The sequence below is a fragment of the Haliotis asinina genome, chromosome 5, assembly GCF_037392515.1.
Source record: "Haliotis asinina isolate JCU_RB_2024 chromosome 5, JCU_Hal_asi_v2, whole genome shotgun sequence".
Taxonomy (NCBI): domain Eukaryota; kingdom Metazoa; phylum Mollusca; class Gastropoda; order Lepetellida; family Haliotidae; genus Haliotis; species Haliotis asinina.
Genome location: NC_090284.1, coordinates 47548933 through 47563299, shown reverse-complemented (window position 1 = coordinate 47563299; position 14367 = coordinate 47548933).

Below are 14367 nucleotides of genomic sequence, written 5' to 3'. Positions count from 1 at the left end.
TGTCATTAAGTGAACAGGTATTAATTCAGGTACAAATTTACGAGAAAGATAGGCAGAGTCAAAATTCAACCTATCTGACACAGGCATTCTAATCAACGAAAATTTGACCCCAAGTTAATCTTATGTTGTTGATGTGTACTGCACACACAGCAATTAAACAGCCCAATATCCTGAAGCCAAATAAGCTTTTGTCCAGAGGGTCAACTTTTACGACCTATTTGCAGTATTAATCAAGAAAGACTGTCAAATATCTTTGTCTTTATTTTCATGCAATTTACACATGGCTCATATTAATGATTCTGTGATTATTTGATAATGTTACTTTGTGTGGATGATTCAAGATTTTATTAACACTCACCAACACCAATTTGCACAAAGATGCCGTTCAGTACTTCTGTGTACACAACTATCATAACAATTGCTTGCAGCAGTTGCAGCATGTACACCTTCAAGGGATTTCTTTAAGATTGTGAAGAAAATAAGTGGTGAAAGATGCTGTAATTTAGTAAACAAGAGCCCAAATAACCAAAGTCACTGAGATGCTGGGAAGAATGGTGAGAAGAACAAATAAGTCAAACTGTTACATTTAAATGCTTGTGAAAATTTGCAAAGATTGAAGTCAAGTTGATGTGTTCATAAACACTATACTGTTGTAACAATTGATTGTCTTATCATCAGCAATGGATTATTTGAGTGTATACAAAGAGGTAAACAATTCTATACTTGTTTGCTTTTTATCCCAATAACTAATTTAATTTTATAATGGTCATTAGAATGAAAAGATTTAATGTTCAGGTCCAAGTTGAAACAAACATAATTTGTGAGCTAACATTTTGTGTGAGCGCACGTTTTTTATTTTGACATAAACATGGGTGAATTTGTACCTATTTTGTGTGGGTTTGAAATGCTATGGATTATTCATCCAAACTATATTGAGCATGAAATCAAGAGTGGTAGACATGATAGATGGTGTTTTATTCAAAATGTTTTTAAGAGTGACATACTTTTGGCACTGTAGCTTTAAACAGTGTTTGTAGTTCTGTGATGATTGACAATGGTGCTTTTATATTTGTTGTTTATTGTATTTGTTGATATTTATTCACAGATCACTTTTGCTTGCTTGCGAATTTAGTTGCCAGTTTATGGAAATGCATTCAATTCAAGGGGCATAACTCCACAGTAAGTGAACTGGAGTAGCTTTCGGTTTTGTAGGTGTTAGTGTCAAAACTTACTATGTAGTATAGGGATGCAGGGTGCTCATTGTGGAATGTCAGTTGTCACAAGTATGTTTGCAGGTTCTAACACATCTGTGGCTGTCAGTTACTGAATGAACATATGCTTGTTCACTGCATCTTACAACTGTTTTGGGGTTAGAATTGATACCCATCAGCAGACACTGGCCATGGATGGTAACCATGTTCATAGACTAATGTGTCATCATATGTGGATCGTTGCTCCTATTATCAACCGCTGGTTTGTCTGGCCCAGATTTGATCATCTACACTCTGGTGCCATAGCTTGGATATTGCTAAGTAAGACCAGAAACAGTACTGACAGCCCACTGAAAATTGTATGTACATGAATATATTTCTTTTATTTGAAGTCTACTTTTTATGGAATTTATAAGTGATGGTCAAGGCCTATTCCAATAAGTAGGAGTGGTGATTGTAATTGAAAATTTTATTCCATCCTGAAAATTCAGGACTTCTATTCAGTGTGTTTAGATTATGGGGACAGTGATGAAATCATGCTATACACAAGTTCTATAAATAAATATTTGACCAAGGGCACTAGAACAAAACATTTGTGAACAGTGGACACATTGTTCTTTTACATTTGTTTATACTGATGTAGTGATCTGTTTAATCACAATTCTTTCATGTTGCTTTCAATGTATGTGCATCTTTTATCATTAGATGAACCATTAAACAAGACACACTGTGCTCTGGCAGTGACTTTGGAATTTGTAGTTGGGGATGTATCCTCTTATCTTTCGTGTAAACAGTGGGCAAACAATGTGCAGTGTTAGACAAATGTATTGTCATATTATACCATTTTGTGTTGTGTGTTTGGTAAGCAGGAGTTCCTTGTTTCATGATGTGTAATACCTGTGCGCATCTGATGACTTTGGAAGAATATTTCATTCTTAATATGAAGCTGTTTAAGATTTACTGAAAATATATAGGGATGTAGAAGTGCAAATGATAAGATGCAATACAAGTGTATAGATATATTTTTTCATCTACAGAGAATGTTCCTGCTCTTAAATGCCCAATTTACATATATTCATTACCAATATTGGTTTTGAAAGGGATTTAACTTTTTTTTAGGATAACAGGTGGGCTTCTAGACAAAAGACACTTGTGTTTTGCCTAGCATGCAATCAGGGATAGAGAAACCTTTGACCAATCTTTATTCCTTTGTGAATTTGATAACATGCTTGTGGACGTCTACGCTAAATTCTGATATTTCTCTGCAAACAAATTCAGTATGCCAAATAAATGTGTGTATTCTTACCATACATATGCGAAAGGTTAAAAAAGAATTTTATGCTATCCATTTATATTTTCTTACATTTGTATTTAGTTAGCTGTATCCAAGATTTTACAAGTAGTTATTTTCAGTCCTTTGGAGCTACAGAATATAAGATGGCCATTGTGTGAAAGGTTGTCTTGAAATGACATTTTATGACCTTACATGTCCTTATGCAGTCTGACTTGTCTTTTATTTAAAAGAAAACTGAATCAGCAGTGTGGATCCTATTGTCACACTGACATATCACGTAGATCTCCACAAGTAGTTGCACTCTGAGATGCCAGCCATTATGATATGGGCCAATGTTTCCAATCTCTTCCCAGGATAGAGTAGATCCTTTATTATAAAGGTTTGATAAACCATCACCATGAGTTTGACAGTCTGTGATGATGGTTGTGATGGAACAAGGAGTCATGTTTATTGTAAGCCAAAAATCACTATGTTCTGTAATCTGATTGGTTGAAATACATGATCAAATGGGATTTGATTCCCGGAAAATGCAAGACTATTCGCTGCGTATTGACACGTAGAAACATCGCAAACAATTGTTTTGTTGCGTCATCCACAGTGGTGACGTTCAAATCATATTGTGATGTAAAGTCAGAATGACGTCACAAATGTGCAGCTCCAGATGCTACCGTGGGAACCAGATGAAACGGACAGCTGATGACTCTTCACCGCTGTACCCGTACTCGATGTAAAGGAGTGCAGACAGTTAAACCCTTTGGTTTACAATGTCGCTAAACATCAGCCCGGAAATGTTTCATTTGAAACCTCTGGCTGGCGCCGTCGGTTCCAGATGTATTCCCCGGTTTCAAATACTCAATAACACCCGGAAATTGGCCAACACATGATGTTTATCTCCTGATTCATATACAAGATTTGAAAACCTGTACGTCATCCCTTGTTCCCCAAATTAGGCATTAACACATGGCATTTGCCCAGTTTAAGCATTTCGGCAGTATAGTGTAAATAATTCTGTTTTTGAAATATTTAACTATTTTGGGAGAACATTAGTAATTTTAGACCTCAAGAATACGACATATTCCTAACTGCCACAAGTTGGATTGGCATCTCATGTTATCCTTCACTCCTATGTTCCCAGATTGCAATGAGGATTGATTTTTTTTAAAATCTGTCTTGATTTTATCGATTGGTTGTGTTTTTAGTAAGTTTAAGGATGGATGTACCATTTTATGACGTAAATAAAATCTGATTGCTTGTGAGATGTTTCCAGTCTGTAATATGTTTTACTTTGTCTCCTCTCATTTACCAATACTGACTTTCAGAAATATATATTTATTAGAGGGTTTCGTTCTGATGATTTAATTGATATTTGATAGCGTTGATGCGTGTTAATTCTAGTTTTGTTGTTGTTTTTTTTTTTTTAAAAAAAAGCCCATTGATTAAGAGTCTTACAGGTCATTTATTCCAGTTTTATTCCTTCACTTAAATTTAACTCTTCTCTTAAATATACCAAACTTTTACCATTTAAGCAGTCTTCACTTGACTCAGAATTGAATCGTTTTAAATTTACCACGGTATAATCCTATGTTCTACTAAATGCTAGCCTGCTATGTTGTCTGTCTGCACTGTGTCTGAACTCCACAGCATGATGCTAGCGTGTAGTTACTTAGAGGTCTTCAAATTACTGTGTGTGATAACTGTGATGTAATTCGATTGTTCTCCACCAGTCTCACCTCTTTGGGCCCAGTTGTGGTTCCTTTCAAATGGACAGACACTGTCGTAAGACATTGTGAACTGTATTTGTCTTTCCGTTCCTCAGACGTGTGGTTTGTTGTGTATTGAACAAGGCTGGCAGTTGTGTTGATAGGTGAGAACTATCCTCACATGTTGGACAAGGGAAGTCAACCCATTATGAAAGGAACAAATATTATTTCAGGATATGTACATACGATAATCAGCTTAATGTGAAATAAATCTGATTTATCCAATGTTCTTGTCATTGTCAGTGTCACTGTGTGTAAGAAATTATCACACACGGAATGGGTTAAGCTAGCATAGCTGTCACAGAGCTGGAATATTCAGCGTTAAGCAACAGTTTCAATAGTAAGGCAGTGTCAGTTAGGACATCAGTGCTCAGTCAGCAAAGTGCAATACAGTCTGAAGTCCTTTAAAGGTTATAGCGTACGTTGCAAGTCAGTAATCATTCTTTTCAAGTGTAAATACATTACCGGTATAACATCCACACGTGAGTGAGTTTAGGTTTACGCCGCATTCAGCAATATTCCAGCTCTATGACGGTGGTTTGTAAATACTCGAGTCTGGACCAGACAATCCGGTGATCAACAGCATTAGAATCGATCTGCACAGTTGGGATAAGTATGATGACGTCAACCATATCTGATCATCCGATCCTGTTAGTTGCTTCCTACGGCAAGCGTGGGTTACTGAAGATCAACTCTATCTTGGACTTAAACGTGTAATTCCAAAGACCGCCACAAGTGCAGCTTTTGTTTGTTTCTTTTTCACCGCACTTGGCAATATTGAAGCTGTTTGACATTGCTCTGTAAATAATAATCTCATACCAGAAATCCGATGATTTACATCATGCATATCGGTGTACGCATCTGGGATACGACGCCGTGTCAACCAAGCCAGACCACGCTCCGAATGTATTCACTTGTATTTAAGCTACGATAAATTTATGGCATAAGTGTGCTTGGTTTGGGACATTCTTTCATATTTCATTTCCAGAAAGGCTTCATTATTTATTATCTATACGACCCGTGAAGGTCCCGGGATAGAATAGGCCTTCAACAACCCATGCTTGAGATTAGAGGCGACGAACGGGATCGGGTGGTGAAGCTCGCTGACTTGGTTGACACATGTCATCGGTTCCCAATTGCGCAGATCGATGCTCATGCTTTTGATCGCATGAGTGTCTGGTCCAGACTGGAGTCTGGAGTATGGCTGGAGTATTGCTGAGTGCGGCACGAAACTACACTCACTCACTCACTCACTGTTATCTACACGTATGGTTTCTGTAGTAGGTTTAGATCAGTGAAGCCCATTTCTGGTATTCAATGCCGTGATATTGCTGGAATATGGCTAAAAGTGGTGTAAAACCATACTCATTCATATTCGGATCACACAATACAGCAATAAGAAAGGCTATTTATAACCGTAGAGTGAAGTATTGTTCACTTGACATTGCAGGCCTTTCGTGAAGCATTTGCAGTGTTAATATAGCCTTACGATGTTTGACGTCAGAAGTTTCTACATGTATGTGAAACTCCTCTGATATGTGATTATTGGGGCCAATATAACTGTTTCCATTCATGGTGGCTGGCGACGTCCAAACGCAATTATTACTTGTCACTGAAGACCAATTGTTCTACAAACTAAAGATACGTTACCAACGATGCCAGATAGGGCTGCAATGATGCATCGAACTATCGATGGATTGCAATTGTTGAGTCTTCGATAGCAATTAATCGTTAGAAACGAAAAACTATCGATGCGTCGATAGTATCCGTGGCTGTCGATGGTTTAGTAACTGACTTAATGTTTTAATAAATATATATGTTTCATTGTCTTTATTTATTTTTCGGGTGCAGACTGATAGCTTCATTGACGTCATGTTTTAACTGTTTATTTAGTCTGGGCTTCAAGTTTCATGTCAGTTATTTGGAGAGACTGATACTACTTCAAATGTTTTCATTTCATGTAAACTGTACGTCCATTTGGAAAACTACCCCAAATGAGACAATTAAATGAGAAAAAAACGTGCAACAATACTGCAATATTTGGTAGCAATCGCCTATCGCTATTGCAATAGTTGATCGCAATAGACTATCGCTATTGCAAGAGTTGTTTCTCCGTCAGTAGTCTACTGACTAGATATACCCATCCATATTTGACATTTACAAAATTGTTTTAGAGGCAACTTAAAGTTCCCGTGAGACTATCATCAACATATGCGTGTGCAGTTGTACCTTTTCCCACGATCTTATCACAAGGGGGAATGCTGCCATACACTTTTGATATTCAAATCGAAAATACTGATATTGTAAGGTAAACATTAATCTGACAAATAAATCACTCCAAAACAATGACGAAGTGCTTATGCTATACGTGCAGAATAAAAGCAACAGAAATATTTTTGTGATACCGAATCTCTTTAACGAAGTCCACTTAAGAGACGCGTGTTGCTCAATGAATCACCATTAACCAGTCATGATGCCAGGTGAGTGAATCCAACCCAAATAATGGAATCTCACTGAAATCAGATATTTAGCTATTTAATTCCTAAATGCAGGCAGCTATCGTATTGGAGACTGCATTCGTCAAAAGTAAAGTGAAAATGTTTTACGATATCCGGTGAAATACAGTGCAACGAAGCGATCGTAAAATGCCACGTTTTGGATCTTTGAAAAGCCCAGACCTACATTTAAATATTATCATGCATCTTCAGTTTTTGTAAATAGCTTAGTGTGCTTATATTGTGTTTTATGAACACGTTTGGGATATATTTGTAATGAGGTGAACAGAGAAGTTCTGTTATACAGAAATGTATGGGAAATTGTGACTGGTTTAGAAATTTATGTTTTATGGAAACAGTTGGGATGAATGAATCCAGTGGTTGCCAGGGAAACTGGGATACCTTGGAAATGGGTTTTGACAGAAAAAAGGCGGGTTGGATATGTGACTAATGAGGGTGACGAAGGAATTCCACAGAAAGTGTCAGATCTATAACTGCTGAGTCTGACAGAGAAACTGCATCATACAGAAACGTTGAGGATACTCATACTCTCCTCGGTTTACAGAGAAGTTTGTGTGACCTCTGATATCAAACTGGATAAGGTTGCATTAAAAAAAATAGGTTTTTAATCTTACACAGTTGGCGTATGATAGTGTTTGAAATGTATAAAATGTAGATTTTATTCATGAGAAAATGCAAATGGTGTCTATTAAGATTTATCGTGAACGCTGAATTTTACGTAATCTGCAAAATGTTGATCCTTACATTACCAACTAGACTATATGTGGGCAGTACAATGAGCACCTCTATCTTTATTCAAACGTTCAGTCGCACTATATTTATGTTCGGAACAATTCGTCATTTATTTTAATGTACAGTACAATTTTAGCTGCTAAAAAAGCTTTGTGGAATTTTCCGGTTCAGAGATTCCAACATGGTAGTACAAATACGATAACTCCTTCAAAACCTCAGATACATTATAGGTTGACTGTACAATGCCGACTATTTTATTAGTATGATGACACCTGGTGTTCGGGAAAAGGAGAACATAAGGTCTCACCGCTGGCACATGTGATACACAAGCGCGAAAGCTGATCAATTGTTCATCTATTAAACGTATAGTACAACTACATCGAGGACTTGCATCAGTGTTCATTTAGGCATTGAATGTTGTAGCCTTGATTAAAAGACTCTTTGAACTATTGATTAAAAGAGTATTCTTGATTGTTGCGGAAAAGGTGTCAAACGTAAACAACCAAGACTAGAGTTGTTGGATTATTGCAGACTGCCTTGTGGAGATGTTTTGTCGCTCTCAGTATTTATGCACATTATTTCCATTTACTACAAACAAAAGGTATTGGAACCCCCGAACATTTGATAGTCATATATACACTCAAACATGATGAGGGCATTCATACTGTAGAGTACATGGGAAGTCTGTTTTCTACAAGCACATAAGCTGATGAATTTGGGCGTTTGAATCAAGCTTGGTGCTGGTGTGTTTCAGTACCCTTGTTTTCCGCTGTTTTTGGCAATGTTTCATTAAACTCAAATTCAACGAATTTTGAATCCGTTGCTTCATTGCATGTTCTCATATGTCCTTTATACAGCCCACTAACACACATAAACTTGCGTTTATCTTAAGATGTAAATGACCACGTGTATGTTCATATATGATTCTCAAATTTTAGGGTGTCCCCATACCTTTTGTCTGTAGTATTCAAAATGATACTCTGTCATACAGACCCTGAAATAAATATGTCCAAAAAGTTCATGCACATTTGCCGGGTCTGTACAAATTCTGAATCCACATGCAAGTATTTAAGTATCCGAGTATCTAACTGAGTATCGTCCGGGTTATCACCTTCACCTTTAATGACAATAACACGACGATAGCATTGACATTGAAAAGGAACCATTTATCGGAATGAAGTATCCTGAATACATGGTTTAGAAACTTGACAATTTATTAGTACTATAATCAATTACAACACGGATTTCGTCCTGGGGTAGCCTCCTTGTTAACGCGTTCGCTCGTCACACCGGGTTTGATTCCCCACATGGGAACAATGTCTGAAGCCCATTCCTGGTGTCCTCCGCTTTGATATTGCCACAGCATTGCTAAAAGCGGCGTAAAATCGTATTTACTCACTCACTTTACACCACAACCACCTTCTGACAACCCCAACACACCAGTCAGTCGTGATTAAGTGACATGTGGGCTTTATCGCTCACCTTAAAGTCTAATCAAGGTCCCACCCCTTCCCCACAGAGACTTTGTCTACCCTAGATGCCTGATAAACCCTCAATAGGCAGTTTCCTGTTTCAGTCAAACATAACGGCATGTACCCGACGTGGGTGACACTTAAACTGTAACAGAGATAACGGTTGTTGGGAGTCACTTGTGTTTAAGTGTTTGGCAACAGAATGTACAGTTATTTTCCAGTGATGACGGCCACAGTCACACATACGGTTCATGATGGTTTAAAGTGATCACGGAAGCGAGATCACTGCAGTGTAGGATGTCACAGACAGGCAAGTGTATAAACTATAGTGGTTCATTAAGTGCGTGTCGAGAATGTTTGCATGGACGAGTTGGGAGGATATGGCAAGGTCGCTGATGTGAACATGCGCGATATAAATGCACCAATGTCGATAGTCCACAAACAAACCTGTAGCTCTGTACGCAATCACATAACCCTGAGATTTTGTGGGATAAAATGATATGTGCATGTATTGATTTGGTTACAATTGTGGGTCAAATTTACCCACGCGGTGCTATAGCTATTCTTGGCTAAACAATTATTAGTACATATGTTAGTAAAAGGGCTATTATTGGGAGATGTAGGGTTAGTTTCCGTTTACATTTTTGTGTGCTTTAGAGATATTTTCCATACAGATTTATAGATTTATAGATTAAATGGGCAGTTGCCTGTACAAATATTGAGTGAATTGAAGGAATAGTTTCCAAATAGATATTGTTAATGGGATAATTAACTTCTGGGTTAAAGTGCATTTTACATTATAAACATTATTCAGTCTCTGGGTTAAAGGCATATTTGCCCTGTTGATATCATTCAGCTTGTGGGTTAAAGGAAAATTTGCACTATAGATAGAATTCAGTTAGTGGGTTAAAGGAATATTTGCCCAAGAGGTATTATTAAGTTTCTAGGGTTCCTTATCCTACAATAACATAAAGACAATGGCACGAACCAGAAACATTAATTAACGTATATTTCATACATATTGGTGATGTCATTTTGCCATTGTTTGTGTACTGTTTAACGCCACAGTGATCAGCATTGCAGTTATGTCGCGGTGGCCTATAAATGAATGAACCACAGCAAGACATTCCGAGTGACTGACAGCATGAGAAACGTCTGGGAAACCTAAATCAAATACGTCATCGATTTATGCTACCCAATATCTTTAGTAACCTATAGAGTATAATAAAAGCATTGTCTCACCTCGAGTAGCATTACTATTACTGACCATGGCGTTAGACATTACTAATTAAGCTACCCCAAGAAAGATTTGAAGCTTTAGTGATAATTGTTTCGACAGGTCTGCAATGGGCGACTCCGCACTATACTCCCGTCAACTATGTCCTGATGCTCCTCAGCGTTGTCACTCTCTCATCTTTCGTGCTTGGATTTATTCTTATATGTGTAAAGGAAAACAAGCGAAAAGGCGGATGTGGTAGGAAGAAGAGACCAATAACGAAGACCCTTCCAGTGGAACCATCGTCAAACTGCCTCATCATGGAAGACCTTGATGACTGTGAGGGAACAGAACCGCATGTCCAGTCCTTTGTTGAGCCAGCAGCCAGGTCACACGTTACAGCTACCCTCAAAAGCCAGAGGAGTTCCACTTCCGTTTCCGGTAATAAAGGAGTCATAAAGAAAATCAGGTCTGTTCACGCAACAATTTGACTTCTTAATTTGCGAGGTCTAAACACGAAACTCTGTAAATTACCACCTTGCATCAAAAGCCAAAAAGAGGCCCACTTCCGGTTCCGGTATTGGAATGAAGATGAATCAGCTAAGTGTCAGTCACGCCATGGTCGGATGTGTGGTTTTTGTGCTTTTGGTGTAGCAGCAATGGACAGAATTGTTTCAGTGTCAGTCTCTAGAAGATTCTAAGTGATTCTCATATGTGACGATCACGCGTTGCTGACAAATGTATTCAAGGAATGGAGATCGTGCCCTTGGGACTACAGTTAGCTTTGATTTTTTTGGGGGGAAGAATATTCATGAAGTTTAGCTGGTTGATGTATCAATGTCGATCTTTGATGAGAGAAAGAGCGTGAGTGGGTGAATAAGTCGTCCTAATGTATCGTATGACCAAGAACGTGTTGTGATTGAAACCATACCTGCCTTTAACAATATGGTCTCTGATATCATTTTGCATCCTGAAAGGAACCTTTAATTGTATAATTCCATCAGGAAATGAAGTCACTGGTTCTCTCGTATCGAAAACTAGGAATCGACGTATTAGCGATTTCATTTTTATTACCAGATACAAGATCCAATGTTATCTTGCCGACACAATTTGGCATGTGGATTAAAATGCTCAGCAACTGCCTTCCGTTCCTGTGATAGTCTGGATTCTCTGGTCATGAGGTTGAATTTGCCCAAATTATGACCATTGATATATCAGCCCCAAACCTATTGTGTCAAACTAAAGTGGTTTAATGCAATCTCATTTAACACAATTAGCGCTTCCATTTCAAAGCATTCGATTGAGGAACTGCAGCATTGGAAGCAAACGTCTTAAAAAGGCGTCTGTCCTCAGGTCGGAATTCCGCCAATATTATATTCTTTGGATATCCAAGAAACATGTTCTGGGAAATATGTTCTGAGGCAGCAGCGTCGGTGGTCTCTGATATAAATAAATATAAATAGAAAGAGCAGTTAGTATTAATGGAGCAATAGAGAAAACAGACTGTGATGTTCAAACCTCATTACATCAGCACGGAGCAAGGGCAACTATTCTAGGACGTGGCGTAACACCATACTCACAACAGGTAGGGGTGTCAGGGAAACCCCCGTAAACTGTCCTCAAATAGTTGAGCAAACCATCTTTAAAACGATGTTTCGTTACTTCTTTCAACAATGACGTGGTAACGCGATCAATTCAATCTTACTGTGCCTGAGAATAAACATCTGTAATTAGAGATGTCGGGTTCTGGGCAATTTCCTGTAGTGTATGAGTGTGAGAATAATAGTAACACATTCAGGTGCTCATTGAACGTAATGATTTCTTCCGTGTGGGAGAGTGGTACTAAGCAGTATATCGGCCAAAGATATACTACCACATGAATGTATATGATTGAGTGAGTGTAGTTTAACGCCGCGTTTAGCTGTAGCCCAGCAACATCACGGAGGGGACAAGTAAATATGCTTCAAACATAGTGGGAGGAATCGAATATGGATCTCAGGCACCATGAGCAAACGCTTAAACCAGTAGACCTCCTCACCGCCCCTCCACATATGCGTTTCATATAGAAATAGGCATGTACAAAGCTAACGATGTTTAGAAATACCAAGAAGAAGACAAAGTCATCAATATCCCCCGCAGCGGCAAAACACACCCCATGAACATGTCTACTAGCTATGATTACGGTATGTCAATGTTTTGGTGTGCATATGGCAAAAATGGGAGGAGAGTATTGTATGATTTTACAGTTCTGCTCCGGAAAAGAACACTACCTTCAAATTCAGTTGAGGTCCCACTTGCTGACATGGAAACCCCCCCAAAAATATATTATTCAGAAATCCAAACCTACCAAAAGGCTCCAGTATACCATTAGATCTGTCTATGTGCCAAGCTTGGTGAAGAAATCATTGTGAATGGGCTTTAAGTTCTGCTTAACACAGCCGCCAAATTCAGTCAAAGTCAAACTTGTTGACATGAAAACCACAAAGAAAAAAAATGATAATAAATAGATAAACCTCACACGCTGGTGAAACCCTAGGGATCATGGTGAACATGGCAAACATGCGTACCATATTTGACAAAGCTAAAGATGACATCCCCACAGTCACGTTTCCATGTAAATCGCGAAAACATAAAATTCATATCTGGATCTTATCCCCAAAATGCACATCAAGGGACATACTTATCTTAAGCGCTTGACATACCAAGGTTAATGAAGCTAGCACGCATAGTTTGGAAGATCTGAACCGGACAAGATGACATTCCAGTGATCATCATCACCACCACCACCATCATCATCATCATCATCATCATCATCATCATCATCATCAACAAGAACAACACCAACAACAACACACACGCATACACACTATCTATCTATCTATCTATCTATCTATCTATCTATCTATCTATCTATCTATCTGGATCAAAGACATATCTAGGGACCCCCAAAGACACATCTAGGGGTCATGCTTGACATGTGCATCAAGTCTGGTTAAGCTATCAGTTCAGAAGATTGGCTTCGGACAAAGTGTGACGGACGCACTATACAGGGTCGTGGCGTAGTGGTGTAGCCAAGAGGTTAAAGCGTTCGCTCGTCTCGCTGAAGGCCCAGGTTAGATTCCCCACATGGGTACAATGTGTCAAGCCCACATCGGTTGATCCCCGAATATAGCTGAAAGCGAGGTACATCCAGGCAACACTGGCCTCTGGTGTATGTCGGCACTCATACCCACTGTCCACAGTCTCTTGGTTACAGTATGTCGCATCTGATGCCCACTGTCCACAGTCTTCTGGTTACAGTATGTCGCATCTGATGCCCACTGTCCACAGTCTTCTGGTTACAGTATGTCGCATGTGATGCCCACTGTCCAGAGTCTTCTGGTTGCAGTATGTCGCATCTGATGCCCACTGTCCACAGTCTTCTGGTTACAGTATGTCGCATCTGATGCCCACTGTCCACAGTCTTCTGGTTGCAGTATGTCGCATCTGATGCCCACTGTCCAGAGTCTTCTGGTTACAGTATGTCGCATCTGATGCCCACTGTCCACAGTCTTCTGGTTACAGTATGTCGGCTCTAATACCCACTGCCCACAATCTCCTGGTTACAGAATGTCGGCTCTAATACCCACTGCCCACAATCTCCTGGTTACAGTATGTGATCTCACTCCTTGACAGAACTGTTTTCCCGCTCACGACCGTACTGTCAGGAGGTGATCAGGGAGACCTCACACACAGGCCACCGTTCCTTGACCTGTCTGAAATCTGTACGTCTCTGTCCAGGCCGTGCATTCCAGCAATTATACATATACCACCTAGTGCCTGCTCTCCCTGGTCTGTCGTCGTGACATCGTCGTTGTGCCTCTGCGTTGACGAATGTACTTCAGAACACGGTCCTATGATCCTATTGAATTGCCGCTATGGCTAGTCATGTGTTGTCATTTACATGAAGGAATCAGCACATGTGCAGTATTCTTTTACCGATACAGTCACGAATGTTTGGTATCTCCCCTATTTGACAGTGACGCCTATAACGGTATTGTCAGAGTAAAGTCGGAACCACACAATAGACTCTGCCTTTAGCGCACATTCCTAACGGATATGTGCAGAGTTTCCTCGCTTTTGTTTCCATAACAACGTTCACGTACAATTCAGTTGTAGCACTGTTA